We start from the raw sequence: 27,807 nt of genomic DNA, 5'->3' as shown, positions 1-27,807 counted from the left end.
CAGGGCCAGCTGAACTGGGGCAGGGCCTTGATTCTGAAGCGCCTGCACCTGTGCCGGATCCTCAGGAGCAGGCACCAGGTGAATCCACTCTGGCTCCGGAGGTGGTTGAGGACTCAGTGCCTACAGGTGAGTCTCCCCCTGGGTCCAGTAACCCTTCAGCCTCTCCTGAACTGCAGAGGCTCAGGGCAGAGAGGCGGAGGGAACTGGTTTCTCCCAGGAGGAGTGCTCGCCTTAAGGCCAGGAGAGGCAGGTCTCCTGGGGGCCGGGGCCATCCCTGGCCTCAGAGAAGATGAACCCGGTCCCAGGTTGCGGGAGCAACATCGTTGAAGAGCTGTTTCGGCCAGCACCCAGTCCGGTTCCCCCAGAGTTCCTGTCCTTGCCCGGCTCCTCGCTGTGGACCCCACTTCGCCCGTGGAGGACTGTCTGCCGACCCTCGACTCAGGTCCTGGACCTCGCCCCACGGTAACCTCCCCGCTGGACCAGCACAACCAGACTCAGCAGAGTATAAATAACGCGGGAGCTAGCTGTGAAGCATAACTTCTTTTATTTCTAGTAGCTACTACAAACTAAAGAACTACTGGCTTGCATGAGCGTTACAGCTCCCACTCAGCCATCTTGTCACTACATAGATAAGACTCTCTCCACACACAGAGTCAGGAGCGGAAGAGTAGAAGAGCAGTTTCAGCCCCCTCCTTTCTCAAAACATCAGATCAGGAGATTCTCGCAATGGGAGGGGGTGAAAAGATCAACAAGGTCTTCCGTGTACCACTTTTGTTCAGGTGAATTCAGTCCTCAAGCAAAATTGCTCAGAGTTACAGCTCCCATCAACCTCAGCCAGCATGGTCAATGATAAGGGACAATGGGAGTCAGGAGCCCAGGAACATCTGGAGGGCATCAGTTTGGGGAAGACTGGTCTACAATGACTGGAAGCCCCTCTCAAGTCTTCCCCAACTTTGGAGACCCCAGGGATCAAAGCTGGGACTTTTCGCTTGCAGAGCAAATCCACTGGGTTCAGGCCTTTCCAGAGCAGCCCTGGCCATACCAAAAGCACTGTGGAGGAGACACATGCTTTGCTTCCAATCAGGAGCAAGTAGGGATAAAGGGCCAGAAATTTCAGGGGGACCTGATGTTGTGCCCCATACTTGGCAAGCTTTACAAACCGTTTTGCTAGAAAAACACATAAGCAGAAGTCGGGAATATCTTGGTTGACATTGTATATAATTCTAGTGCATGGGGCTTCTTGATATTGCTAGACTACAACTCCCATCATCCCTCACAATTGGATTATGCTGGCTGGGTCTGATGAGGGATGTAATACAGCATCTGGAAGTCCACAAGTTATTGGCCACTGTTCTAGTGACTGGTCTACTCTGGTTAAGAACTGGGATGGCTGGACCTCATTGGGACTGGCAGAGGCAGTCTTTGCAAACACAACAGTACTTTATTGCTTCATCACACATTTGGAATGAAGTCCACCTATAAGCCCCTGGTAGAAGAGGAACTAGAGGAGTTTGAGAGAGCCCCAAGGCACTAATATGAACTACAGCACTTCCTGCTGACATACGAAATTAACGCCCCGAAAATGTCATTCGAAAGACCCATGGTTAATTTAAGAACCATTGCCCATGGAGCTTAGAACTAAACTTCTCTTACTTAGGGCTGATTTATAAGTTTAGCAAGGCACATGGCAACACATACACAGAAAGCCCTCCTGGATGTAATCCAACAGAGTCGTTGTTTTGCTAGCCTGCTAATTTTCTACATGCTGGCTCACCTTTTGGTGACATGCCATTAACGTGACCCTTCCCTAACTGCTTGAAGTGTGAAGATTCAGAAGATTCTAACCCTGGGAGTCTGCTGAAAGTGTATTTATTCATTTACTGAGAGATTTCTATTCTGCCTTGCACAGATTACAAAAAGAGGCTAATATAGAACATAATAAGCAAGAACATTAAATATTCTCATAAATTAAGTAATTAATAGCATCATAAAAATGACTCAAAGCATCAGCCTCTAAAAGCCTAAAGAAGAAGAAGACATGACTTTATATTCACAAGAATATAAAGCTGGGGGGAGAAACACTTCTGCGTATCAGCTCCACAGATGTGGTGCCACCACACAAAAGGCTCTTCCTCAGACCTCTACTCTATGCACCTCATTTAATTCAGGACCCACTAGGAGACCCTATTCTGCAAATATTTCAGTATGTTATTTTGGGCCCAGATTTCATTCCTGGGTTTCAAGCCCACATGGAATTCAGTGGGAATTACTTCTGAGTAGGCATGTATAGACATGCACTGTAAATCTCCCTTAGCATATAACTGCTTTGCTCTCGACTGTCCAGGCTGCAATATGACGTCAGAGCAGAAAAGCCTGCTTCTTGGCCCTTCTGATTATTTGGTGGGGTCCTGCACTTGGGGAGCTGGTAGTACATAAGGCAGAACCTTTTTCAGACCCCCTTGGATGAAACCCTGCCAGATTTATGACACCATTTGTCTTCTGGTGACTAGTGAAAACATTTCTGTTTAACAAAACCTTGGGGGTGGGGGGGGGAAACACCCAGCCCCCAAATTCATTCTGCCTGCTGCTGCTTTCTCAGTACGTTTTATTCCTTTGTCTTTTGTGGGTTTAATGGTTTTATGCTTTTTATGGTTATTTTACCTCCTTTGTATGCGGCCTTGAGCAATTTCAGTGGGAAAGGCAGGAGATAAATGCTGTAAATAAATAGATGTACAATAAAATAAGGAAATGAATAAATAGACATGAGTTTCTCGCTGACTCTGGTGTATGGGCTGGTGTATTTGTCTGCTGCTCCTTACTTCTGTTCCACACACCCATGCACACCCAAAGCCTTTTTATTCTCTGCCTTTTGCATAGAATAGATCAAGTGTAGGGCAACTCAGGCCTGGGGGCCTAGTCTGACTTTCTAGGCTTTTCATAGAATTGCAGTTGGAAGGGGCCACAAGGGCCATCTAGTCCACCCCCCTGCATTGCAGAAATCCACATTTTGCCCAGTGTGGGGGATGAACCCACAACCCTGAGATTAAGCCTCATGCTCTACAGACTGAGCTATCTCAGCTAATGAGTCCCCTTCACTGGTCCCATTCGGTGTCTTCCTGTTGCCTGGCTCCAAGCAGCGACAGAGGAAGGGGGATGAGGTGGGTGCGGTCCGCCCTGGGTGTCACCACAGAGGGGGGTGACAAAATGCCGAGCAGCACTCACCGCGGGGCCTGCAGCGCGCCCGAGCCACACATCTCTCCCGGGAGTGACGCAGTGGCTTGGACGCCCACAGGCTCTGCGCTGCCCCAAATGGTCCGCCAGCCGCCTCCCCCTCAGATATAGGGTGGCTGAGTGGGAGGAGGCAGGCAGACTCCTCAGAGGCCCTGCGGAGCATCCTGTCCCAGCTCGCCCCACCCTGTGGGCGGCTGGCCCCATCCTTGGGTGCATGGCACGCGCGCCAACCCAGGCACCCTATTGGCTTGCTCCAACACTGGCTTCAAGGTCTCCTAGAAGTGGGATTGTGCCTCTTCCTTGCCTGGATGAAGGATGTGCATAGAAACCTCTGGCTATCGCATGGCTGGAATGTAGCCTATTGTGCAAAGGTCAAAGCCACATTTTATTGCTCCACCTACTTCTCACCTCTGGCCCCACCCACCACTGACACGAGTCCCCCACCCCCTGCCCACCGCTAGAAGGTTACCTTGCAGCCATTGGGCTGTAAAAAGTTCCCCACTCCCGGAACAGATCATTCAGCAGTTCCTATTGCTTGGGGGCATCCTTTCCCAAACTGGTGTCCTCAAGGTGCTTTGAATCACAGCTCCCAAACGCCCCTGCTCTGGTGAGATGTGTTGTATTTGTCTTTACATTTATGTCTAAACTTGCACCCATGCATGTGTCCTATTGGTGGGAGGACGCATTTCCTTTTTCTTGGCAACATGTTGAGCGCCCACCCTAGGGACTCTGCAGTAGGGATGAATGGATCTGTCCATTTCAGTTCTCTCAGTTTCTTATTTTATCCAATATTACATTCAATTCACTGCATTTCTGCAGCAACTTGCAATTTACTTATTTGCTTTTAAAATCCTCATGAAACTCCATCAGCATTTTAGCGCAAATTTCTCAACATAAACACCTTTTTGCATGCCGTTTGGTCTACACATTTTTGCAAGCAATTTCCCCCAATATAATGCTCCGGTGCTTCCCCTTGCTCATAACAATATATACAACATATCCATCCCAGATGGCTGTAAACGTCTTATGCTCCTTTAGAGCACCACCATTGCCATCTTCAGGGCTGTTCCTCTGGCTTGCCAACAGGGGCAGCTGCAGCTACTGCTCCCATCAGTACCAGCGTAAAAATTGGAGAAACTCCTACCGCTTCCTACTGACACGGCTCTTTCCAGGTTGGGAAAGGTGGTGCTGTCAGATCAACCCCCCATGTTTTGCAGAAGTGGAAGAAATTATGCAAAGCTATGTAAACTACATTAATTTGTGTACTATATAAAGGTCATTTGGCCACCTTGGCACATACCGTATTTTTCGCCCAATAGGGCGCACTGGCCTATAGGGTGCACCTAGTTGGGGGGGGGGGAAATAAAGAAAAAAAATTATTCCCCCCCCCCAGGCGCAGGGCTGGGGAAGCCCGAGCTTCCCCCGACCCCAGCCCCCAGAACAGGCTGCTATCCGCAAGCCTCGGGAGCCCGGCGGGAAGTCGTGCCAGTCTCCCCAGGTTTGCGGATATCTGCCCGAAGCCCGGGGCACGCTTCTCAGTGCGCCCCGGGCTTTGGGATGCAGGCAGCTCTCTGCAAGCCTTGGGAGACCGGCAGGAACTCCCACGGGCTCCCAAGGCTTGCAGATAGCTTCCTGAAGCCTGGAGAGCAAGAGGGATCGGTGCACACCGACCCCTCTCGCTCTCCAGGCTTCAGCGAAAGTCGCGCCGGTCTCCCCAGGTTTGTGGATATCTGCCCGAAGCCTGGGGCACGCTTTTCAGTGCGCCCCGGGCTTTGGGATGCAGGCAGCTCTCTGCAAGCCTTGGGAGACCGGCAGGAACTCCCACGGGCTCCCAAGGCTTGCAGATAGCTTCCTGAAGCCTGGAGAGCAAGAGGGATCGGTGCACACCGACCCCTCTCGCTCTCCAGGCTTCAGCGAAAGTCGCGCCGGTCTCCCCAGGTTTGTGGATATCTGCCCGAAGCCTGGGGCACGCTTTTCAGCGTGCCCTGGGCTTCAGGATGCAGGCAGCTCTCCGGAAGCCTTGGGAGACTGGCGCGACTTCGCGCCGGGCTCCCACGGCTTGCGGAGAGCTGCCCAAAGCCCGGGGGGCGCTTCTCAGTGCACCCCAGGCTTCGGGATGCAGGCAGCTCTCCACAAGCCTTGGGAGACCGGCAGGAACTCCCACTCTCCCAAGGCTTGCGGATAGCTTCCTGAAGCCTGGAGAGCGAGAGGGGTCGGTACACACTGACCCCTCTTGCTCTCCAGGCTTCAGCGAAAGCTTGCATTCGCCCCATAGGACGCACACACATTTCCCCTTCATTTTTGGAGGGGAAAAAGTGCGTCCTATAGGGCGAAAAATACGGTAACTCTGTAAGTTTGTTAAATTATTGAAAGCGCAGAGTGTGCCCAGTCCTCATCGTTAAGTCTGATGTGCTCCTTCTTCCCATGAAAACTAATCCTGAAATGCTCCTTCCCACATTTTTATTATTTTGGGGAGGAAGGGAAGAAGGGACCCATTAGCAGGAGGGACTTGAGCTAGTAAGAGCAAAGCGCTGCCGTTCTACTCGTGGGGAAACGGGATGTGAGAGTTCAGCAAGGCTCCCACACAGCTGGCGGATTAGAGTGTCCGTTGAGGGAGAGCAGCTCAGTACGGCTCAGTTCACTGCCTCCCCATTCAGCCCTTCATCGAAGAGCAGAGTTGGCATTTATAGACCAATAAAAATCCACTGGAATCTGGCCAGCTCCACTCACCCAGAAACATCGTCAGGAGAAATGGCTGGGAGCCAAACCCTGGACTGGCAGAGTCCTTCCCTACTGAAGCTGAGATGGACAACAGTCCTTCGCCACTGCTTTCTTGCGCATGAAAAACAAAAACACACAAACAACTAATACTTATTATTTGAAAAGCTGCCTTTATGCCATCAGCATATAGGTGTGGCCATACTGCCTCAGCTGCGTTTATGACATCAGCATTTGAAGGGGGTGATACCTCCCCAACTGCGTTTATGACATCAGCTTGTGGGTGTGGCCATGCCCTCCTAGTTACCTTTATGATATCAGCATGTGGGCATGGCTACGTATTCAAGCCAGGAGTACCTAGCAGTAGAGTTGCTGCAGGTACAAGACTCAGACTTGCTATTTCAGTCCTGTGGAAGAGGCAGACCAGCTTTGTTGGCCATGATCAGGGTGGCCCAAGATATTTTGACACCTGAGGCAAACCACAAAATGTACCACCACCTCCTCCAAGGAAAAAGTAGTGAGTGGAGATCTACATTAGGTACAAGGGTGGGAGGAGACTATCAGTGCCCTCTATTTGAGAAGAGGTCTCTGTAGAGGCTGTACTGGAGGGAGGGCTGCTGAGAATGCAGCAAATTCGACATCTAAGGAGTGCGCCACAGCTGCAGCAGGCGATTGCATTCATTCGAGGCTGGATCTGCTGCCCCTATGGATCCTGCTGCCAGAGACAGTCACTTCACCTTGTCTCATGGGTGGGCTGGCCCAGTACGTGACGGTAGGTTCATGCCCCCCTTCAGAAAGGGGCAAATGGCTATGCATGCTTGTGAGAGGTCTTGCTCTCCCAGCCTCCTCATGAAGGTTCAGGACTTTCAAGGGAGAGACATGGAGGACCTGGATCTTCTCAAGGTTGGGCTTTTCCCAGCGGGATGATTGGGCCAAGACATACCACAGACTGGGGAGGTAAGATGAGATCAGTTCTGGAAGGGAGCTTAGGTAGTTATAGAGTGAAAGAAGCAGGTTGGGCTGGGGGCTTTGTGGCACCAGACTGCGCCTGGATCAGGAAGTGAGCAAAGGACAGATTCTTGGAGGCCCATGGTTTCCAAGAAATAAGCAATGGTTCAGGTAGCTACTAGCTGAAAATATATGGCTTGAGTCAGCTGTCTGTGGCTGTCAGCCTTGACGCAGGTTTTCTTTCTCAGCCACGCCAACTGGCTCCAGTTTTTAACTTCATCCCTAGTGACAATATTTATATGCAGGGCCAATTGACTGTCATGAACTGATGCTGTAATCCCGGTAATTATAACTGTATTATTATTAATATTATAGCGGATAAAATGGGATGAGACCAATGCCGGAATGAATCATGCTTCCCCGATGCACAAATGAAATTCAAGAGATTTCTTTCCAAGAATAAATCTTCAGATCCAATTGAATACAAATGAAGAGCGCTTGTGTAGGCTGAACGCTGGTTCCCACTGGCGCGTCACATCCTAATGAACTCGGAGCTTGGTGAGTTTCGTAAAACCCAAATTGGCAATCCAGGTTTGTTTTACAATTAAATTGAAATGGGTTGGTTTCAAAGGGTGCTCCATGACGCAGACTTTAGATGGGTTAAGGAAGGTGCATTTAACGTTTGCTATGCAGTGCTGACTAAATGTGATTCACCTGGAGAAGGAACTGACAAACCACTCCAGTATTTTGCCAAGAAACCTCCATGGACATAAAAAAGGAGAAGCTTTGAGAAGAAAGTGAGAGTTTCCAAGGCATGCTCTGGTTCAAGGGGTCACGGAGAGTCGAACACAATGAAGACAACTAAACAACAACAACAACGCAGTGCTGCAGTTTGGTAATTTTATGAGTTGGACTTAATGGTCTTATGCCCCTCCCCTCTTTAGATGCTAATATGTGTACTCTCTCTCTTTGGAGGCCCTTCTGTTCATTCCATTGAACAGGGTCCTGTATTTTTGCCCCCCTCCCCAATCCTGCCCTGATAGCTCCTCTGTTGCCAAAGGCCATTGTGGGTTGCATAGTCTGATTGCAGGTGTGTGCGTGCACACACAAAACACACTCTATATGAATAGTTCCGCCTTGCTGCAAGACATGAGAACATTTCATACAAATCGTCCATTATCTAGCCTTTTCTATTACTGTTTCCTCTTCCCTCCATGTCCCTTTCCCCTTTTGCGCCATGTCTTTTTAAATTGTAAGCCTGAGGGCAGGGATTGTATTCTTTTTAATTGACTCTATGTAAACTTCTCTGCAAGCCTTTTTAGCTGAGGAGTGAGGTGCAAATGCTGATAATGATAATCAGGGCCAGCCCAATACGTTTTGGCATATGAGGTGAACCACACAATGACATCCCTCTCCCCCCACTAGGGAAGAAGGGCTGAGTAAAGATCTACTGTACATCAGAACAAAGGGGTAATAAAGATCTACATTGGATCTACTGCCCCATAGATATGCAACCTGAGGTGGTAGACTCACCTTGCCTCATGGATGGGTTGGCCCTGATGATAATGAGGATAATGTCTAGGGACATCAATCATTTTCCGAAATGGAATGGGCTACTGGAGCCAGCTGAGGACACATGCCATGCTTTACAGTCCTCTGTCTGAAGGGCTACCAAAGGACCATCCTATATTTGAAAGTATTCTGTTTGGACAACATGCCATGAGAAACCATGGCTTGGTTGACGGCAGTGCAGCAGCAGGAGGGTGTTGGCATCATGAGCTCTCTGGAGGAAGAGTGGGATTAAAATGCAAATAATAAAACCACATTGGCCAGGATGCCCATTGATACTACACAACTCTGTACTCTGCGTTAGGTTCTGCATTAGCAACAATCAGGGCTGTACACACACAGCATGTGAGAGACTCAAAGATGATCTAAACCTCACAGGTGAAAACACACACATTGTTGTTCATGTGGGAAAGGATGGGGGCGGGGAAACCACTTGTAACGCCAATGACCATTATGGGCAATATTGTTGTGACATTCGTACTGCAAACCTGATCGAAGGTCCGATTTCAGAACACGCTTCCAGTGTGGATGTGTTTTAGCTCATTCTGTGTGATGACAGATAACCGAAGCCCAGCGACATGATTATTGAGTTGGTGAGCTTGGAATATTGACTTGTGTGAGCATTGACTTGACGACTGTGGAATAGTTTATGGCTGTTAATATCCAACAGGCTCATGGGCGAAGAAGCAAGAAAGAGTTGTTCATCAGGGTCAGGATCTCACAGAGATACATGGACACAGTGGATTGTGGCAGGATGGGGCCCTGGGCTTCCTTTATTCTGCATTAAGAGAGATGGCAGAGACCTGATTGACTTCCCTCTGAGTTTCTGGCTGGGTGCATTGCCCAAGCAAAAGTTCATAATGGGCTGGGGAGCAGGAAGCAGGGGTGGTCGATTGAGCTTGAGGGCCGTATTCCCTTCTGGGCCACCTTCCAGGGGCCAGTGGTGGGCGGAGCTGGAGACAAAAGTAGGCGGAGCAACAAGGGGACATTTTACCTTTGTTCAGAAGGCTACTTTCTGCACAGGTTTTCCCCACACCCCTTCCTATCCTCCGCCCTGGACCTGAGGTTCCTCAGCCCTGCCTGAAACTCTCCCTTGGGCAGCAAACGGAAGCCCCTGGAAGCCCGGCTGGGCACGAATGCTCTCTTTGCCCCTCACCCCGCCAGCCCCCCACCTCCTGCAGCCAGACCTGCCTGTGAAAACTATCCAGACTTAAAGCCAATCAATTTCCAACGAGTAGCAGAGTTTGACGGGAAATTCATTCCAACTGGGGGCCTTGATTTATCTTTCAAATATACGGACAAGCGTGCGCATGATGGAGCCCATTAAAATGTTGGAAGATTGTTTTTATGATTGAAGTCTGTATTACACTCGCCATAAAGAAAGGCAGCGCGGAGTCATTAGCATTTCCATGATGTTATATTTCTGCCTGTCGCGGGCCGATAACTCATCTTTACGGCTTGTCCCACCGCTAGCTCTTTGCTACAATGAGTATAGAGTTAAGCAAAACTACAGCAGGGAAGGAGAATCCGGCGAGCCGCCTGCCCTTCACGCCGCGATCGCCTCCTCTGCTAGAGACATTTTTCAGCGCGCTGAAAGAGCACATATGCAGAGAGTCACTCTTCCCCCGCTGCTATTCTTCATCGGTCCCTCTCTCTGTCTCTGTCCTCTCTCTCTCTGCCCTCCTTTCTTCTGCTCACCCATCCGGCTAAATGAAACTTATCTTGCATTTTGCCTCCTCCTCCTCCTCCTCCTCCCAGACTTCCTGGTTTGCTATCACCAAGTCAAAGAGACAGGGGGATTTTTTATATTATTCTTAAGCAATGACCTTCTTTTCTCTTCCTCCCTCCCATTTTTAGCAGAAGACTGTGGCCTGGTCTCAGTGGCGTAGCGTGGGTTGTCAGCACCCGGGGCAAGGCAAGTAATTTGCGCCCCCTAACCCGTGGATTTGCGCCCCTAACTCTAACCCCCAGATGTTGCGCCCGGCCCCCCCTGCACCCCCCATGCTACGCCACTGCCTGGTCTGCCCTATGTTGGCTGCCCATCAGCTCTGGCCAGCAAGGGCAATGAGGAAGGGATGATGGGAGTTGTAGTCCATCTTGTGGAGGGCCCAAGGTCCCCCAACCCTAGTATACACGTTATGATGCAACTATTTCTGTCCTTTGACTCCCCACCTACAAAAGAATAGGCTTTATTTCCAATGTATAGTTAACATATCTAATTGAACCATTGAACTGTAGAGGTGAAAATGACCACTAGGGTCATCTAGTCCAACCCCTCCAATGTGGAAATCTTTTGCCCAACATCAATCCTGAAATTAAGATGCCCTACCAATTTATGCTCTATCAACTGAGCCATGATCCAGGTTCCTTTCGTGACTCTGGGCACAGTGTTTAGGAATGGCTGATGGCTCGTGATACTTGCAATCACAAGCTTTTGTCTGCTGCTCTTGTTATATTTGGTGTTTAGTATATTGCAGATGATAATATTTAATTGTTGAGCGGTGCCTGGATGTGTTTTATGTGGCAGGTTGCATGTAAATATTGTTAAACAAATGAATAATGTACGGAATGATTGTTTTTGTCTCTCCCCCCCACCAAAAACCCCCCAGAGCTATGCAACATGCACTAGTTTTTTGTTCTTTTTAGTGACCTAGAAACTCTTATAAACATGCTTTAAAGAATCCACTTTTAATTTCCAAAGCTAAGTTTCTGGTCCTCATGGCCCAGAGATACATTTGATAATAAGATGGCTCCAAAATTTCATTTTAAAAAATTAACTGAAATAAGTGGGAGAAGGTATGTAACAATGATGTGTGTGTGTGGGGGGGGGGGGAATTCATTCAATATCAGGGCGCTGTGTGTGTGTATGAGGGATATGCACAAATATGCATACTCTCCAATATTCCTCGGATGAAAACAGGGATAATCTTTTCTACATCCGTGTCCATCCCACCTCCATACTCCCTATATATGCACACTGCTGATGGAAAAGGGTGGGGTCGGCTGAGCTGCCCCAACGGCTGTTACCAAGAGGAGTATGTAGCAATACTGTACTGGCAAATGTCTTGGTTATATGAGGGAGCCTTAGATTATATATGGTAAAAACCCTGAGGTTGCCATCATCCTGCCTTGGGCATCAGAGGAGGGACCTACACCAGATGTTTACAAGGCAGCACTTCTGCAGCAGCAACATAGTCTCTATGGTTGGCAGCTGTGACAGCCGAAGGGCTCCTGTGCGCCTGCAGCCCCCTAGGCCGCTCCTGTTGCCCCACTACTGTAGTTGGATGCATTGAGCAGTACCAGTTGGCAGAGCTGAGAAGGGGTGGAATGGCAGCAGCTGGCATCCCTCCCCTTCCCCTCCCCTTCCCTCCCCATGGGTCTGGCTGGGCTGCCTCTCCCCCCCATCCGCCCCCAGCCCCAGCCCATCCCCACTCCTTTTCCCCACCTGTGGAATTCAGGACTCTGTATAACGTAGTGAGAAGCCGTTATAGTCCTGGCAATTTCAGGGCAGTTGGAGACATACAATTTCTATAGCATATCTGGGTGGTATAAAGCCATGAAGACTAAAAACATACTACAGTGGAATCTCTACTTACCACCATAATCGGTTCCAGCGGCCTGTCCTTTAGGTGAAACGGGTCGCTGGTAGAAGCGCCGTTGTGTGCATGTGTAGACGGTGGCAGAAGCCGCTTCTGTGCATGCGGAAATCGCAGCAAACCTGGCTGCCTCAGCAGGAAGGAAGGGGCGTTGCCTAGAGGCATCTGCGGTTCGGATTGGCCCCCGGGCCTTAGTTTGCCGACCCCTGCACTAAAACTATAAGCCTATAAAACAACAAGTCCATAAAACTATGAAATAATGTTCTTCCCTTGGTACGGAAAAGACCACAAAGAAGGTGCCAGGTGAGTCTTTCTGGGGAGGGTGTTCCACAAGCAAGGCACCACCACTGAAAAGGCCCTCTATCCAGCAGACACACATTGTACCTCATTTGGGCCTCTAAAGACGGTCAAATGGTTTGGAGAAGTATAGACAGGAGATGATTCTTCAAAGAACTGGCCTGAAGCCTCTTAGGGCCTGAAAGGTCATTACCAGAACTTTAAATTGGGCCTGGAAATGGACTGGAAGCATGTGTGGATGTCTAAGCATTGACAACACCATATGCTTATAATGACCAGTCCTCAGTTAGCATTTTGGCTGTTCTGTTTTGGACCAGGTGAAATTTCTAGAACATTGTCAAAGGCACTCTCTCACATATAATGTACACTTATTGAATGACATACCCTCCAACATTTCTCCGGTGAAAACAGGGATATCCTATTCTATATTATTATTATTATTATTATTATTATTATTATTATTATTATTATTATTACCTGGTCATCTTATTGGGTTGCTGCATCCACTCTGGGCAACTTCCAACATACAGTGGTACCTCGGGTTAAGTACTTAATTCATTCCGGAGGTCCGTTCTTAAACTGAAACTGTTCTTAACCTGAAGCACCACTTTAGCTAATGGGGCCTCCCGCTGCTGCTGCACCGCCAGAGCACAATTTCTGTTCTTATCCTGAAGCAAAGTTCTTAACCTGAAGCACTATTTCTGGGTTAGCAGAGTCTGTAACCTGAAGCGTATGTAACCCGAGGTACCACTGTACATAAAAACATAATGAAAACCCCTTGGTCACATAACTCCATGCCCTCCAACATTTCTCCGATGAAAATAGGGATGTCCAACCATCCCCTCCAACATGGGACACTTGGGGGATCTGGAATGAGTGTACCTCTTTGCCTGGCCATGCACTCTTCTTTGCAAAAGAATACAGGATTGGCAGCAAGTTATGTTGGGCTCATGCAATGTTGCAAAAGCCACGGTGTTGTTGAAGTGCAGCAAAACACCCAGGAAGTTTCATGGGTACAGCCCTGTTGTGCATCGCACCATGCAAAGCCTTGTGGGAATCAATGCAGATGGAGAGCAGATGCAACAGGGGCATTGAGGAAAATTTGTGAGCGCAACCCCATCTCCATCAACTTGCCCAGGCTAATAATAATAATAATAATAATAATAATAATAATAATGGAAGCACACTGAACGAAGAGCCCAGATTTCAAATATTTGGCTGAGCTGATTGTCTGTTCCCATTGCAAAAACACATAGTAATAGTCTGAGCATCTATAGGAAATATGTGTCAGGCGAGACACACACATTTTTGTACATATCAGTGAGGGTGTGTGTAAGTACTTAATGTTGCAGCGCAGGTGAGTACTGATGTCTAGGAATAAATCCTAAGAGAGTCAGAAAATTATGACAGTTACCACAAATGTCATTGCCAACTGAATGCCTTCAGGAAATATCAAACTCATCGCAGTCATTTTCATCATTTACTAAGAAAGGACATACTTCATATCAAGCCAGTGTAAAATATATCAGCCTCATGACACAAAGTTTTGTGACATTTCCCACTGACCTCTGGATAGTTACCTGTGAATGTTAACATTCACCAAGTTTGTGACATTACCTGGCACATGTTGCAGTGAATGTCCCAAATCTGGTGGATGTTGACAATCCTATATAAATGTTTTTGAATGTCTCCACTTGTCCAACATACAATGGCGAAAAATGATCATTCACCCTGAACATTCACTGATGCACCTCAGTTTTTTGACTTCTACAAAACTAATTTCTAGTACTTACTTCACATTCTATGCCCACACAAGGACTGTCTCCCAAGAATATTCCCTGACTCCAGTTTCTCCCAGCTGCTTCACTCTAGGTCACACTTGCTGTTTCCAAATATTTATAGCTGCATCCATGCATTTTCTTTCTCATGACATGCCTAGGGATGGGGCGAAACAGTGTTTTGACAAAAAAAAAGTGTGAAACAGACTCAGTAAATTGAGGAGGAATGTGAAATGGCCTCACCCCCAACATTGTTTCTCAAAATAAATTTCAACTAAACCTCTCTGATCCTTGCTTATTTCAGATTATTTCGCTGAACTCTGAGCACACACACTGCCTTCTCATACAAAATCAGGATCGTGGTGCAGCAATATAAAAGTATACCCCCTCCCTCTTAAAAGTAGTACAAAACAATTACTCAAATGACTCAAGAAAATTGTAAACAACTGCATAGGCAAAAAAAAGTCTTCAAGAAGACAGCTGAAATTCAAATGCGAGGATGCCTGAGGAGAGATTGTTCCACAAATGCCAGGCTTCTGGTTGAGCCCAACTAGGCCTCTGTAATATTAATATTATTTCTGATAACAAATGCCTAATCTCTGAGCCTCGCCCCCCCCCCCAACCCCACTCTGGTCTGGGGGCAACTTTAAACTTTTGCTTTTTAAACGACACATCTCTGAGGTAGATTTTGCTTCTTTGTTTCTTTTTCTGAAAGACATTCTCGTTCCATTTTATTTTTAAACATCTAAATGTAAAAATAAAAAATGTTTCCCTAATACTTCAGGATTAAAAATAAGATGGTATGGAACACTCTTTTTTTAAAAACAAGACTGCTTCAACCGCAGCTTTTTCTCTGGAGGAATACTTAATATTGCACCGCTCAAAGAAAGCAAGTGGCTGGAGGAACAATCCACCGATTTAGTAAAAGTGTGCGCTTTTTCTGTAGATAGCCAACCGTCTAGCAGTATGGTTGTGGCCCTCAGGGAGCAGCAAAAGAGGAAGCCATTTTTCAAAACGATGGCAGCCATTTTGTTTTCCCCAAAATTCCAAAACAAAATGGCGGCCACTCTTATTCTCTTTCCACCTCCACCCCTCAAATTTCACATCACGTCAGTATATAGGTGAAACTGTTGGAGAAAATAATAATTTCATGAAACTGTATTTTGATTATTCCATTTTCTTTTAAGCCTATGGACTACCTTTCACGGTACAGAACTAGCCGCTTTTAGGTACTGTACGTGGGGAATGTCCATTCCAGAAAACAAAAAATAAAATAAACTGTTAGAATCTATGGTGGCCACTGTATACCTGAAAAGAAAATCAGCTAGGCATGGCTATTGTGATGAATCTTGAATTGTTTTGTAGATAGATGAAAGGGGATATTGGGTGACATTTAATGAATAGGAAAATTAGCCAACGTCTTAATAAAGAAAGATGCTGAAAAATGGTTATATGTAATTAATTACATGATATTATGATGAGGGCTGATCTGAAGAGCCAAATGATTTTGATTGGTTCAGAATGATGGCATTGGGTTACAACTATTAAGTTTGCTGTGATCCTTTGGTGAAATGAAATGACCTGTGCGATCCACAAGTGTGTAAAAAAAAATTCTTGTAGCCGCTTCCTTAATTTTAAGGCTGTCCCTATGTGCATTTGTATTTTAATAAAGGTCTATCTTTTCACTTGCTGCCTGCATCCTTTTCCTTTGGGTTTCTGTGTGGGTAACCTCCAGTCTAAGAACCTCCTTTTTAATTTCCCCAACAAAACAAAACAGCCAATTCAAATGTGGGTGAAATGGCTAAGAAATTGTCCTTGTCAATCCCCCCCCCCCAGCCCTAGATGGGGAAGGAATTACCTGATTTGCACCTCCTTGACTCATAAGCAAGAGGTGATCCAACTTTTAATTTCTTTTCTTTTAATTGCTTGGGGGTAACTAGAAAGCGGGTGGCCAACCATTTTCCTTACTTGTGCTCATGATGTTTCTTTCACGTTTGAACCAACTGCGGCTGCTTTCAGATGACCTGTTTGCTGAGCTTTCATCCTCACTTGTTTGCACAAAAGTTTTTAGGTTATATGACCTTGGTTGTTTGTTGAGCTTTCCTCCTGATTTGTTTGCAGGGAGGCGACCTTGTGTCAGGCAAATGTTATCCAACACTTTCCAGTGCATTTTCTTGTCACTTTCCTGTTTTTTTTACAAGGAAGTTGGTTTGCTGCTCTAGAGTGCCAAATTCACTTTAACTGTGTGCTCTGAATTTGTGGTTCGTGGCTGAATCCCACCTGAAAATAGTGACAACCTGGAAGTGCCCTGTATCCTGAGAGGTTCAGGAATGGAAATAAAATCTGAAAGCAGAGCAACAGCAGCAGCAATATAGCCAAGAAATGAAACTGTATCAAACAGCAAAAATAACAAACAAAAATTCTAAAATATATTCAAAATGAGCCTGCCATTAAAATACACGTGTGCCATTTATGCGTCTCATCTGTGTCCCTATTTTCCAGAGACATCCCTGATTTAGAGATGGCGTCCTGGTTTCTGATTTGATCTTGGAATGTCCCGCTTTTCCTTAGGCTGTCCCTATTTTCATGGGAGAAATGTTGGAGAGTATGGAGTTGTCCACACACCCCCTCCCGGAGCTGTCTGAAGGCAATGCTGTATAGGGAAGTTTTTTTAATGTTTAATGTTTTGTTGTGCTTTTATATATGTTGGAAGCTGCCCAGAGTGGCTGGGGCGACCCAATAAGATGTGTGGGGTATAAATACAGTGGTACCTCAGGTTACATATGCCTCAGGTCACATACGCTTCAGGTTACAGACTCCGCTAACCCAGAAATAGTGCTTCAGGTGAAGAACTTTGCTTCAGGATGAGAACAGAAATCGTGCTCCGGCGGCGCAGTGGCAGCAGAAGGCCCCATTAGCTAAAGTGGTGCTTCAGGTTAAGAACAGACCTCCGGAACGAATTAAGTACTTAACCCGAGGTACCACTGTAGTAAAATTATCATTATGGAATGGGACGCCCCTATTTTCATTGGAGAAATGTTGGAGGGTATGCCATTGTGCATTTGTGTCAGACCCAAAGAGACAGAGCATGAGGGCTACATCAGTGTGCTGCTGCATGCATCCATTCTGCTCTCATATGTGCCTGGGCATGTATGGCTGTGCGCTCGATCACTCCATCACTGCCTCGTTCAGGCTTTGCCTTTGTAGGGCTTTAAACCTGCCAATGACTTGCGGACGTGCTGTGAAATCTGAGTGGGCTTGGCCCGCTCCTTGCCGGTGGTGTGCGCAACCAGAATGCTAAACAGCCCTTGGGAGACAGGCCTCACTTAGTGTCCGCATTGGTTGCTTCTCTCAAGGGTGTGTGTGTGTGTGTGTGTGTGTGTGTGTGTGTGTGTGTGGAGCATGACAAGGCCTTTCAGCAGTCAGCCCTAACTGGGATTTCTTCTTGACCGTGTGCGTGTATGCATGTGTGTGTGTGTATGAGTGCTGCTTTCTCATAAATGCGATGCTCATTTCTCCTTCCCAGGCTGGGAGCAACAACCTGCTCGATTTATGGGCCCTGCACTATGCATTTGCCACCTTACTTGGTACTGCTTTCCCTCCGAGGTGACAAGACGCAGGTTGTTTAGACAGACACACACAGACAAAAGAGCAATCTGCTGCTACCTCGTACTGGGGCAGGTGGGATCTGCTTTCTATCCATGGCAAAAGTCCTAATGTTCATGGAAGCCACAAACTGAGGAGAAAAAAGGGTAGGTTTTTTTGGGGGGGGGGTGTGAGAGAGAGAGAGAGAGAGAGAGAGAGCGCGCGCGCAGGCAATAGAAGGCCTGAAGGTTTTATTATCTCTCCCCAGGGAAAGTTTAATGCAAGGTGCTAAAATAGATAAGTTGTTGTTTGCACGCATTTGTATTGGACATAAATTAGACATCCTGTTAGATAAACTGGCTGCAGCTGTGGGGAGAAGAAGGTCAGAGAGAGGAGTGTGGGGACAGGCATGGTTGGGCTGAACAATCAGCAACTTAAAGAGAAGATGCAGGTTTCCAAGGGGAGTGGGGTGAGAATAAAAAAAAAGAGATGGTTGAGACTCAGGACAGGTAGGTAGTGGCAAAAACCCAGGAATGGATTAATCTTGTACACTGTGGGCTCTGCTCACTCTCAGCCTCTCTGAAGCCCAGGGAGCAACATTTATTGTGGAGGGAGAGGTCTGGGACACTGCCGGATGAGTCAGTACTACGCTCCCCTCCCATACTTTTTATTGTGTGCTGATGATGATTTGGGCTGATGATGTTACAGGGACAGTTTATACACTTTGTGCCTGCAGAAGTTTTGGGGCTGACATCCTGCTTTATCTCTGGTGAGCGCATGTCCTATAGCTTCCTGCTGAAACCCTGTAACTTTTAAATGCCACACATATTCAGGTTTAATATTTGTCCACTTTTGTTGCGCTACAGATGACAAGATTGCTTTCACCCTCCAGATGGCAAGAATGCATTAGTGTTGGGGAAGCATTGCAAAACAACTAATAAAGTGAAATGATGGGTGGATGGTCCAGTATAAATCCACTACTAAAGGTAAAGCTAAAGGGACCCCTGACCGTTAGGTCCAGTCGCGAACGAATCTGGGGTTGCGGCTCTCATCTTGTTTTACTGGCAGAGGGAGCTGGTGTACAGCTTCCGGGTCATGTGGACAGCATGACTAAGTCGCTTCTGGCGAACCAGAGCAGCGCACGGAAACGCTGTTTACCTTTCTGCCGGAGTGGTACCTATTTATCTACTTGCACTTTGACGTGCTTTCAAACTGCTAGGTTGGCAGGAGCAGGGACTGAGCAACGGGAGCTCACCCCGTCGTGGAGATTTGATCTGCCGACCTTCTGATCGGCAAGCCCTAGGCTCTGTGGTTTAGACCACAGTGCAACCCGCGTCCCATAAATCCACTACTAAGGCACTGTTATTCCTTCAATGACATACAGCCTGAAATATACTCGGAGTCGAGAGTGGATTTCATGCTCTTTATTCAGCTCATAGTAGTGAGGAGGAATGGAAGTTTCCCCACAGTATCTGCTTTATATACATTATTTACACAATGGGCTGCACGTGATTGGCTAATTCCAGGATTCTCCTGTAGGCCAATCAGGTTGTGGATTCACTTCCATCTGGAGCTGGATTGGGTGGCTCCTGCGGACCAATCATACTGCTGCATTGTTCTAGGACCAATCAGACTGCTGCATTCTGAATCCTATTGTTCTAGGACCAATCAGACTGCTGCATTTTGGATCCATTTTGGATCAACTCAGTACATAACACAGCCATACATTGGAAGTTGAACGGAATCCGTTCTGGAAGTCCGTTCGACTTCCAAAACATTTGGAAACCAAAGTGCAGCTTCTGACTGGCTGCAGGAAGCTCCTGCAACCAATCGGAAGCCGCAGAAGCCCTGTCAGACATTTGGCTTCCAAAAATAGTTTGCAAATTGGAACAGTCACTTATGGGTTTGCGGCGTTTGGGAGCCAAAACGTTCGAGAACTAGGCTGCTCGAAAACCCAGGTACGACTGTATTACATAATACACCTGCAGCGAAAAAAAATCCTACCCATCTGGAAAGGCCATAGCTTTTTTCTCCTTTTGAACTGCTTTCCTGTTGTGGGTGGGAAACATGCTGAGGCACATAAAATGGTTGTGTGTGCATGCACATGAAATCCACAATCTTTCACCTGGGTGAGAGCCTCTCAAATGACCTCCCAGTGCTTTTGTGACATCAGCAGCTTTTGAACCAATCACCATCCTCCTCTCAGACCAATCTGTATTCCTAGCAACCAACACATCTTTCACACTAAGAAAAATGTCTTCAGTGTTTAATAATCCTAGAAACACCCTCGTTCTCATCTTCCTGATAGGGAGCTGGGACTCTGCTCAGACACCCATTACTGGAAATATCATCTCCATATAATCTGTTACTTCATAACTGATATCCAAGTGTGTGAAGTGTCACCACGGAGGTGATAAAACGGTTTTGTTTGTGGGGCTTTACCTGTGATGGCTGCTCCAGATCTTCTAAGAGGACCATAGTTTAGTGGCGCAGTCCAAGTTTTCCAGGCAGCCGTGGGTCCAGGCTCAGTCTCTGACATCTTCTTTGAGAACAGGAGCAGGCAAACTCTTTTTTTACTCTGACGCTGTTTTCATTCATGAGACATTCATTCATGCACAGAGCAACATATATGATTCTGTATAATAGGGTACATTCCACCCATGCCAAAATCAAAGGTTTCTACACCCAGACCCCCACAGTGGCACTGGCAGGATACTTCACATGCAGAATAACCCAGGTTCAATCGCCAGCATCTCCAGCATCTCCAGGTACAGCTGGGAAACAACCCTGTCTGAAACTATAGTATGTTTCTGAGCACAAATCAAAGTGTTGGTGCTGACCTTTAAAGCCTTAAACGGCCTTGGTCCAGTATACCTGAAGGAGCGTCTCCACCCCCATCATTCAACCTGGACACTGAGGTCCAGCGCCGAAGGCCTTCTGGCGGTTCCCTCACTGTGAGAAGCGAAGTTACAGGGAACCAGGCAGAGGGCCTTCTTGGTAGCGGCGCACACCCTGTGGAATGCCCTCTCATCAGAAGTCAAAGAAATAAACAACTATCTGCCGTTTAGAAGACATCTGTGAAGGTTTAGGGAAGTTTTTAATGTTTGATGTTTTAATGCAGGCACGTCCAACAGGTAGATTGTGACCTACCAGTAGATCACTAGACGTCTGTGGTAGATCACTGGTAGATCACTGGCTCCACCCAAAGAAGCTCAACAACTTTGACCTGAACCCCCCAAAAGGGGGTAGATCACCGCCAGTCTTTAACTCTGTGAGTAGATTGCAGTCTCTTGGGAGTTGGCCACCCCTGTTGTAATGTATTTAAAATCTTTTGTTGGAAGCCGCGCAGAGTGGCTGGGGAAACCCAGCCAGATGGGCGGGGTATAAATAATAATAATAATAATAATAATAATAATAATAATAATAATTTTATTTTATTGACAGTTAGTATAGACCACTGTTGGGGAAAACTACAACTCCTACCATCCCTGAACACTGGCTATCTTGGCTGGGGGCTGTTGGGACTCAAAGCCGAAACAACCTCAGGAAGGCATCAGTTACCTACCTAACTGTGTAGATGGGACCAGAACTATCACCATTTCTCCACAGCAATGATGGTTGCCAGTGTTAGGGCTCCTCCCTGGTTTTCCATGGATTGACATTTGCTCCAAATCAACGGTAATAGCTCGTCTACAAATATTAGCCTCCTTCATTACAACCGAGCAGTAGATACATTCTTAAAATAAATAAATACTCAATAGAACACTTTAAAGTCTGCATACATTTAATTTCATTCACAGCTGTAAAAGATTAATAGCTATTACTTTCTTTGATCGTTATAAGAACTTTGTAACTTTAATAATGTGTTTGGGATTACTTGTTGCTGCGCCTCCCTCCCTATTCCTTTTTCTTTTTGTATCATAACTTCTAGATTGTAAACCTCAGGGCAGGGATTGTCTTTTTTTTTATGGCTCTGTAAATTGCTGTTGGCTAAAGAACACCCCCAATTCTTCACCCCCATTTCCATGCCTCCTCCTTTCTCCTTTTTTCAACTTCCTCCTATTTTCAACTCCTCCCTGCACACAGACCACCCTGTTCGTAAGTTCGTTCAGTTAGAGAGCTCAGTAAGTAAGTTCAGTTGATGGACGGTGTACATATTTTGTTGTTAATGAAAGATCTGTTTTAAATCACTACATTGAATTTGGAACTTGAAGGCAACACACGGTGCCAGGAATGAAATATACTGTGGGAAGGCGTTATGGAATATTTGAGGGCTCTGCATCCTTTATTCTCTCATATGAGGCAGCTGAGAAATGGGAAACAGAGATGTTTGAATACAGCAGGAAGGAAGGGACACTGACGTATTCTCCTTCTTTCTCCCAGTCCCCCTTCTTCTCTTCCACAGCACTGCAAATGCCCCTTTCAACCCCCATCCACTTCCATCTGCCCCTCCTGAATCATCCTTCTCTCAAGCTTGCTTCCATAATGTCACCAGAGCCCTTAACCTTCCCTCTCTCTCACCCCTATCTAGCTTTCTTCCCCTTCCTTCATACAAATGCCATTTCCATCCTCACCCAATTCCACTTGCCCCTTCACTAATTCCTCCTCTCTCTTTCCCCCTGCCAATAGGGGACTAAAACTGTCAAACGTAAAAAAACCACTTCTTCCCCTGCCTTCCCTATGCCCCCACTAGCCATTTACTATACACACATCCCCTTTATTTTCCTTCCTGCTCTCTCCTTCCCGCATCACTGCCTTTCGAACCTAAGGGGAAAACCAATGAAAACAGCAAGATGGCAGAGTAGTATGGCTATAGTATAGAGATAAATAATATTTAATACTAATGGTTGTCAAGTGTGATGGCCTTTTCTTAAATATACAGTGGTACCTCGGGTTAAGAACTTAATTCGTTTTGGAGGTCCGTTCTTAACCTGAAACCATTCTTAACCTGAGGTACCACTTTAGCTAATGGGGCTTCCCGCTGCTGCCACGCCACCAGCGCATGATTTCTGTTCTCATCCTGAAGCAAAGTTCTTTACCCGGGGTACTATTTCTGGGTTAGCAAAGTCTGTAACCTGAAGTGTCTGTAACCTGAAGTGTCTGTAACCCGAGGTACCACTGTATATATGAACAGCTATCGAAAACAATTGGAGAAATATCTTGTCATTCATGCCCATGTTTTTGATGGCTGTTCACTGCTGGCTATACCTTCTAGCCAAAGTACCAAATGGTGGCTGAGAGACTAATGTGTCCTTGTGTTTGTGTGTGTCTAGATAGAAAAACAGTGTGAGAACTGTCAAGTAGGCAGTGAAGAACATAAGAAAAGCCCTGAAAGGCCTCCCTGGTCCAGCATCCTATTCTTAGGATGGGCGACCAGGTCAAATCCTGCAAACAGTACCTGACTGTAACAGCACTGTTCTCAGGCAACTGGTACTCAGAGGCATGCTGCCTCCTGCAGTGAAGCCATTGACAGCTTTGTCCTCCATTTGTCTAATCTTCTAAAGCCATCAGAGATGGTGGCCATCACCACCTCTTGTGGGAACAAATTCCATAGTTCACCTACATGCTGCGTGAATAATAACTTTATTTTGCCTGTCCTGAATCTGCCAACATTCCTCTTTATTGAATGTCCCTGGGTTCCAGCATTAGGAGAGGGAGGTGGGGAGAAAGGAAAACAAGCTATGTTTTGCAGCTAGCTTGGTGGCTCCAAAGTCATAGCATTTGGGAGGCAGAAGGGGGACTGATGATGATCTGAATGCTTGCCTGCTTTTCCCCCTGCACAAACTGATATTCCAAAAACACAAGTCTTTAGAGATCTTTTCTCAGACTACCTTCCACAAGGCTGTCTCCCCGAAACTTCCTGCTATTCTGGCTAACAGAAAACATTAATACTACCATTAATAAATAGCCACAACTGCCATGGACGTTGATTGCAACTTAAAGAACTTGTGCTTGCTTCCCCCTCCTCTCTTCTGTTACTTCTTCCTCGCGTGTGATTGTGAGCCTGTCTTAGTGACTGTCTTAGAGCTGATTTTTGTAGGCTGCTCTGAGAGCCTTTTTTTTTTTTTTGGCTACGAGGCAGGCTGTTGTTGTTTAGTCATTTAGTCGTGTCCGACTCTTCGTGACCCCATGGACCAGAGCACGCCAGGCACTCCTGTTTTCCACTGCCTCCCGCAGTTTGGTCAAACTCATGCTGGTAGCTTCGCGAACACTATCCAACCATCTTGTCCTCTGTCGTCCCCTTCTCCTTGTGCCCTCCATCTTTCCCAACATCAGGGTCTTTTCCAGGGAGTCTTCTCTTCTCATGAGGTGGCCAAAGTCTTGGAGCCTCAGCTTCAGGATCTGTCCTTCCAGGGAGCACTCAGGGCTGATTTCCTTCAGAATGGAGAGGTTTGATCTTCTTGCAGTCCATGGGACTCTCAAGAGTCTCCTCCAGCACCATAATTCAAAAGCATCCATTCTTCGGCGATCAGCCTTCTTTATGGTCCAGCTTTCACTTTCACGAGGCGGGCTATAAATGCAATAAACAAATAACAAAGTAAATAAATAATGAAATGTATTAGTGTCTCACGGCATGCCCAAGAGGCCGATGCTGGGATGTAACACTGGGGCAAGGGTGTGGGGAGAGTCTGAGTGCTGGAGGAAGGGGCCAGGGGAGGATGCTGCAGTAACTGCCAGTAGACAAGGCTTCTGCTTTGCTGCTTTCCCAGTGAAGGTTGGATGGATGGTTGGCGTCAGTTTATGTTTATGACTCAGAGAAAGCAAAGCTGGGAGACAGGTCAACATTCTCTCCCTTCCCCATCCAATCCTGGCTGGTTCCCCAGTGAAATCACGGTGCTGGAGAGAACGTTGCTTGACTGGGCCTGTGCAAGATACATTCCCCAACTGCTGCCACAGGAATCCGTCTAATGACATTCCCGGCTGTTCCTTCAAGCCAAGAGCTCAGACTGCTTATGACGAGCCACAAAAAACAGCCCAAGTCTCCTTCTTTGCAATGTGATGGTGGGTAGATGCAAGAAAATGTATTTACACGGCACAGACAGGATGTGCTAGATTACACCGCTTCAGTTCTGCTCCTATGTGCTGGGCGAGAGACATTTGAGAAAGCTACATTTGAGACAGAAATATAGATTTGTGTGTCATGGGAGGGAGCGCAATTTGGGAATGACCATGCCAAATCCTTTTTTCATAGGGTCCAGCTTTGTGACGTGCATTGCAAAATAGATTTCCCTGCAGTCCAGAAGGAAGGAAGGAAGGAAGGAAGGAAGGAAGGAAGGAAGGAAGAAGACGAGTTTTTGCCAGCAAGAAGCAGCCTTGGGAAGATTTCTGGGGGACGGATACTATCTCAAGATTAGTACTGCTTTGTCTAGATGCTTTGTCTACTTCCTGCTCCTTAAAGTTGTATATTGGAACATATACACACTCATTCACACTTGAAACAAGACACGAACCAGAACATACCCATCTTTTAAAACTTGCACTTCTCTGAATTTTGCAATGCAATTTTCCAGCCAAGTGATATGTAAAGGTAAAGGTACCCCTGCCTGTACGGGCCAGTCGTGTCCGACTCTAGGGTTGCACGCTCATCTCGCTCAAGAGGCCAGGAGCCAGCGCTGTCCGGAGACACTTCCAGGTCATGTGGCCAGCGTGACTAAGCGGCATCTGGCGAGCCAGCACCAGCGCCGCACACGGAAACGCCGTTTACCTTCCCGCTATAAAGCGGTACCTATTTATCTACTTGCACTTAGGGGTGCTTTCGAACTGCTAGGTGGGCAGGAGCTGGGACCGAATGACGGGAGCTCACCCCGCCATGGGGATTCGAACTGCCAACCTTGCGATCAGCAAGTCCTAGGCACTGAGGTTTTACCCACAGCGCCACCCGCGTCCCTAAGTGATATGTACAAGGCTCCATATATTAGGACAAAGCCTGCATAAAAATACAAACATTGGTGGAAATGATGTACAAAAATGCATTATATTAGGCAAAATCACATACAAAAAGGTATATCAGGAGAAATTTGCACTAAAACGCTGATGAATTTTCATGAGGGTTAGAATTTTTTCACAAACTGATGTGGAAATGTGGAGAGCTGAATTTATGATGGGAACAAATGAGAAAAAGACATTGACAAATTCGTCTCTCCCTAGTCAGGAGTCTTTGGAAGGAAAGGGCTAGTGTTCCGAGTGCTTCCAGGTCAGGCTAATGAACTGTATCTGGTTTGTTATCTCCGCATGGAGATGAATCTGGACATTGTCAAACTGAAGGCTGTGTACATTTACAAAGGCGTCTGCACAATGTCACCCAGAAAGCTGTTGGGGTCAAAGTGGATCAAAGCAGTGGCGTAGCGTGGGGGGTGCCAGGGGTGCCGGCCGCACCGGGCGCAACATCTGGGGGGGCGCGAGTCCAGAGGGCCCAGCCGCGTCGTGCCCTCGGCCCGCCCCTATTGTCAGAGCAGCCGGCCAGCCTCCGCCTGCTCCTACCTTGCCCACCCGAGGACTGCGGCAGCGCCCGCCCCCGTGGCCACCTACCCCCGCCTCGCCCATTGGCTTGCCTCCCTCGGCCCCGCCTCTCTCCGATGGCCGCGGGGGTGTCCTGCTCGGCGCCGGCGCCTTTTTTCAGGAGGTAGGGAGGCTGGACGGGGAGGTGGGGTCGGAAGCGGGCAGAGAAGGAGGGGAGCTCGTAGCCAAAAGGGCTGCGCCGGCCGGCAAAGGGCCGGGGAAAGTTTGGAGAGGAGAAACGCACCGTCATGATTTCCCGGTGGAAGCGGCAGGATTAGGGATGGCGAAGCGTAATTACGCACGAATTTCGCTGGGTGAGAGCTTCGGGGATCGATCGGCGGAAATGGGAATCAATTGGAATATGAGAAAGAGAGAGAGAGAGGGACCATCATTCATAGGCATAGATTTGTAGGGTTAGGGGGCGCAAATCCACGGGTTAGGGGGCGCAAATTACTTGCCTTGCCCCGGGTTAGGGGGCGCAAATTACTTGCCTTGCCCCGGGTGCTGACAACCCACGCTACGCCGCTGGATCAAAGCATTGGAGAAAGAAGTAGAGGGGAGCTGTATTCCCTCCTCCCTCTCAGCCATGAAGTTGGCCCCCTTAATGATTTACGGGAAGAGCAGACCCTTCTGATAGGCTCCTCTTAGGAGCAAAGACATTTTATCAAAGTCCCATCTCTCTCTCCTCCCGATTTTAAAAAGGGGCCAATCAGTCTTGGTTCAGGCATGGCTGATCTTTCCAGAGCCCCAGCAAATAGTAATGACGGATCCCTCAATAGATCATTTTCGTTGTGAATTAATGTAGTGACCAATGTAATATTGCTCTAGCATTGCGTCTCACTTCCTGCCCAGACTACTAGCCCCAGTCCAGCCCTGTTAACAGGATAAGTAGCTAAATGCAAATAAAGTAAGTTGGAGCCTTGGTCCAGGGGTCCGCCCACCATCTTCCATTTGCACATTACTCCCTCATCTCCAATTCCATAAACACGAGGATAGGAAGCAATGTCTTCCCCACCCTTGAGTGGGTTTTGTGATACCATGGAAAGTAGACAATTAGAATAATTACTGACAATTGCTTTTTCCAGGTTGTAAATGTCCTCTGTTCTTGCATTCACTATTATCCAGACCCCATCCTCTTCTGAAGCAAAGGCTCAGTGGGAGAGCATCTGCTTTGCATTCACAAGGTCCCAGGTTCCGTCCCCAGCATCTCCAGGTAGAACTAGGAATGCCTCCAATCTAAAACTCTGGAAGCTTACTGCAAGTCATGCTGTAGACAGACTGTACTGATCTAGACGGAGTTATGGTCTGACTTGATATGTCAGCTTCCTGTGTTCCTAAAGGGATTTGTGTCTTTGGCATACAGACCTAATACATAGACATATTTATTTGTCACAAGCGACAGTCAATTAGGATATAGAAGTTATGAGATAGCCAGGAAGACAGAATAATGCGGTTTTGAAGGAAATGCCAAGCCGTCCTTCCTAAATGGCACTCCTACTAGGAAGATACAATGATTGCTGGTTCCCATCTACCTCAAAATCTCTCTCTCTGTCTCTGATTTATTGCAGGCTTGGTCCCGGGTGCTA

General features: G+C 47.2%; 3 long non-coding RNA genes across 4 annotated transcripts; 1 reads left to right on the top strand and 2 right to left on the bottom strand.

Annotated features, from left to right (window-relative positions):
• Positions 1-527: 527 nt before the first annotated feature.
• LOC128406616 (uncharacterized) lies at positions 528-6,052 on the bottom strand. The gene is made up of 3 exons (XR_008328544.1): positions 5,962-6,052; positions 2,662-2,714; positions 528-1,923 (listed from the first exon to the last, which is right to left on the bottom strand). It is a non-coding gene; the product is annotated as an uncharacterized LOC128406616 (long non-coding RNA).
• A 247-nt stretch (positions 6,053-6,299) lies between these two features.
• Positions 6,300-7,374, top strand: LOC128406611 (uncharacterized). The gene is made up of 2 exons (XR_008328543.1): positions 6,300-6,466; positions 7,273-7,374. It is a non-coding gene; the product is annotated as an uncharacterized LOC128406611 (long non-coding RNA).
• Positions 7,375-9,722: 2,348 nt separating this feature from the next.
• On the bottom strand, positions 9,723-19,868 carry LOC128406602 (uncharacterized). 2 transcript variants are annotated; one of them, XR_008328533.1, is made up of 3 exons: positions 19,727-19,868; positions 14,153-14,294; positions 9,723-10,237 (listed from the first exon to the last, which is right to left on the bottom strand). It is a non-coding gene; the product is annotated as an uncharacterized LOC128406602 (long non-coding RNA). The 2 variants fall into 2 exon arrangements; XR_008328538.1 differs by lacking the exon at positions 19,727-19,868 and adding an exon at positions 14,381-15,361.
• Between the last annotated feature and the right edge of the window lie 7,939 nt (positions 19,869-27,807).

This window comes from Podarcis raffonei, chromosome 2, assembly GCF_027172205.1.
Source record: "Podarcis raffonei isolate rPodRaf1 chromosome 2, rPodRaf1.pri, whole genome shotgun sequence".
Taxonomy (NCBI): Eukaryota; Metazoa; Chordata; class Lepidosauria; order Squamata; family Lacertidae; genus Podarcis; species Podarcis raffonei.
Note: the sequence above shows the minus strand (reverse complement) of the source record. Positions and strands in the feature narration are given on the sequence as shown.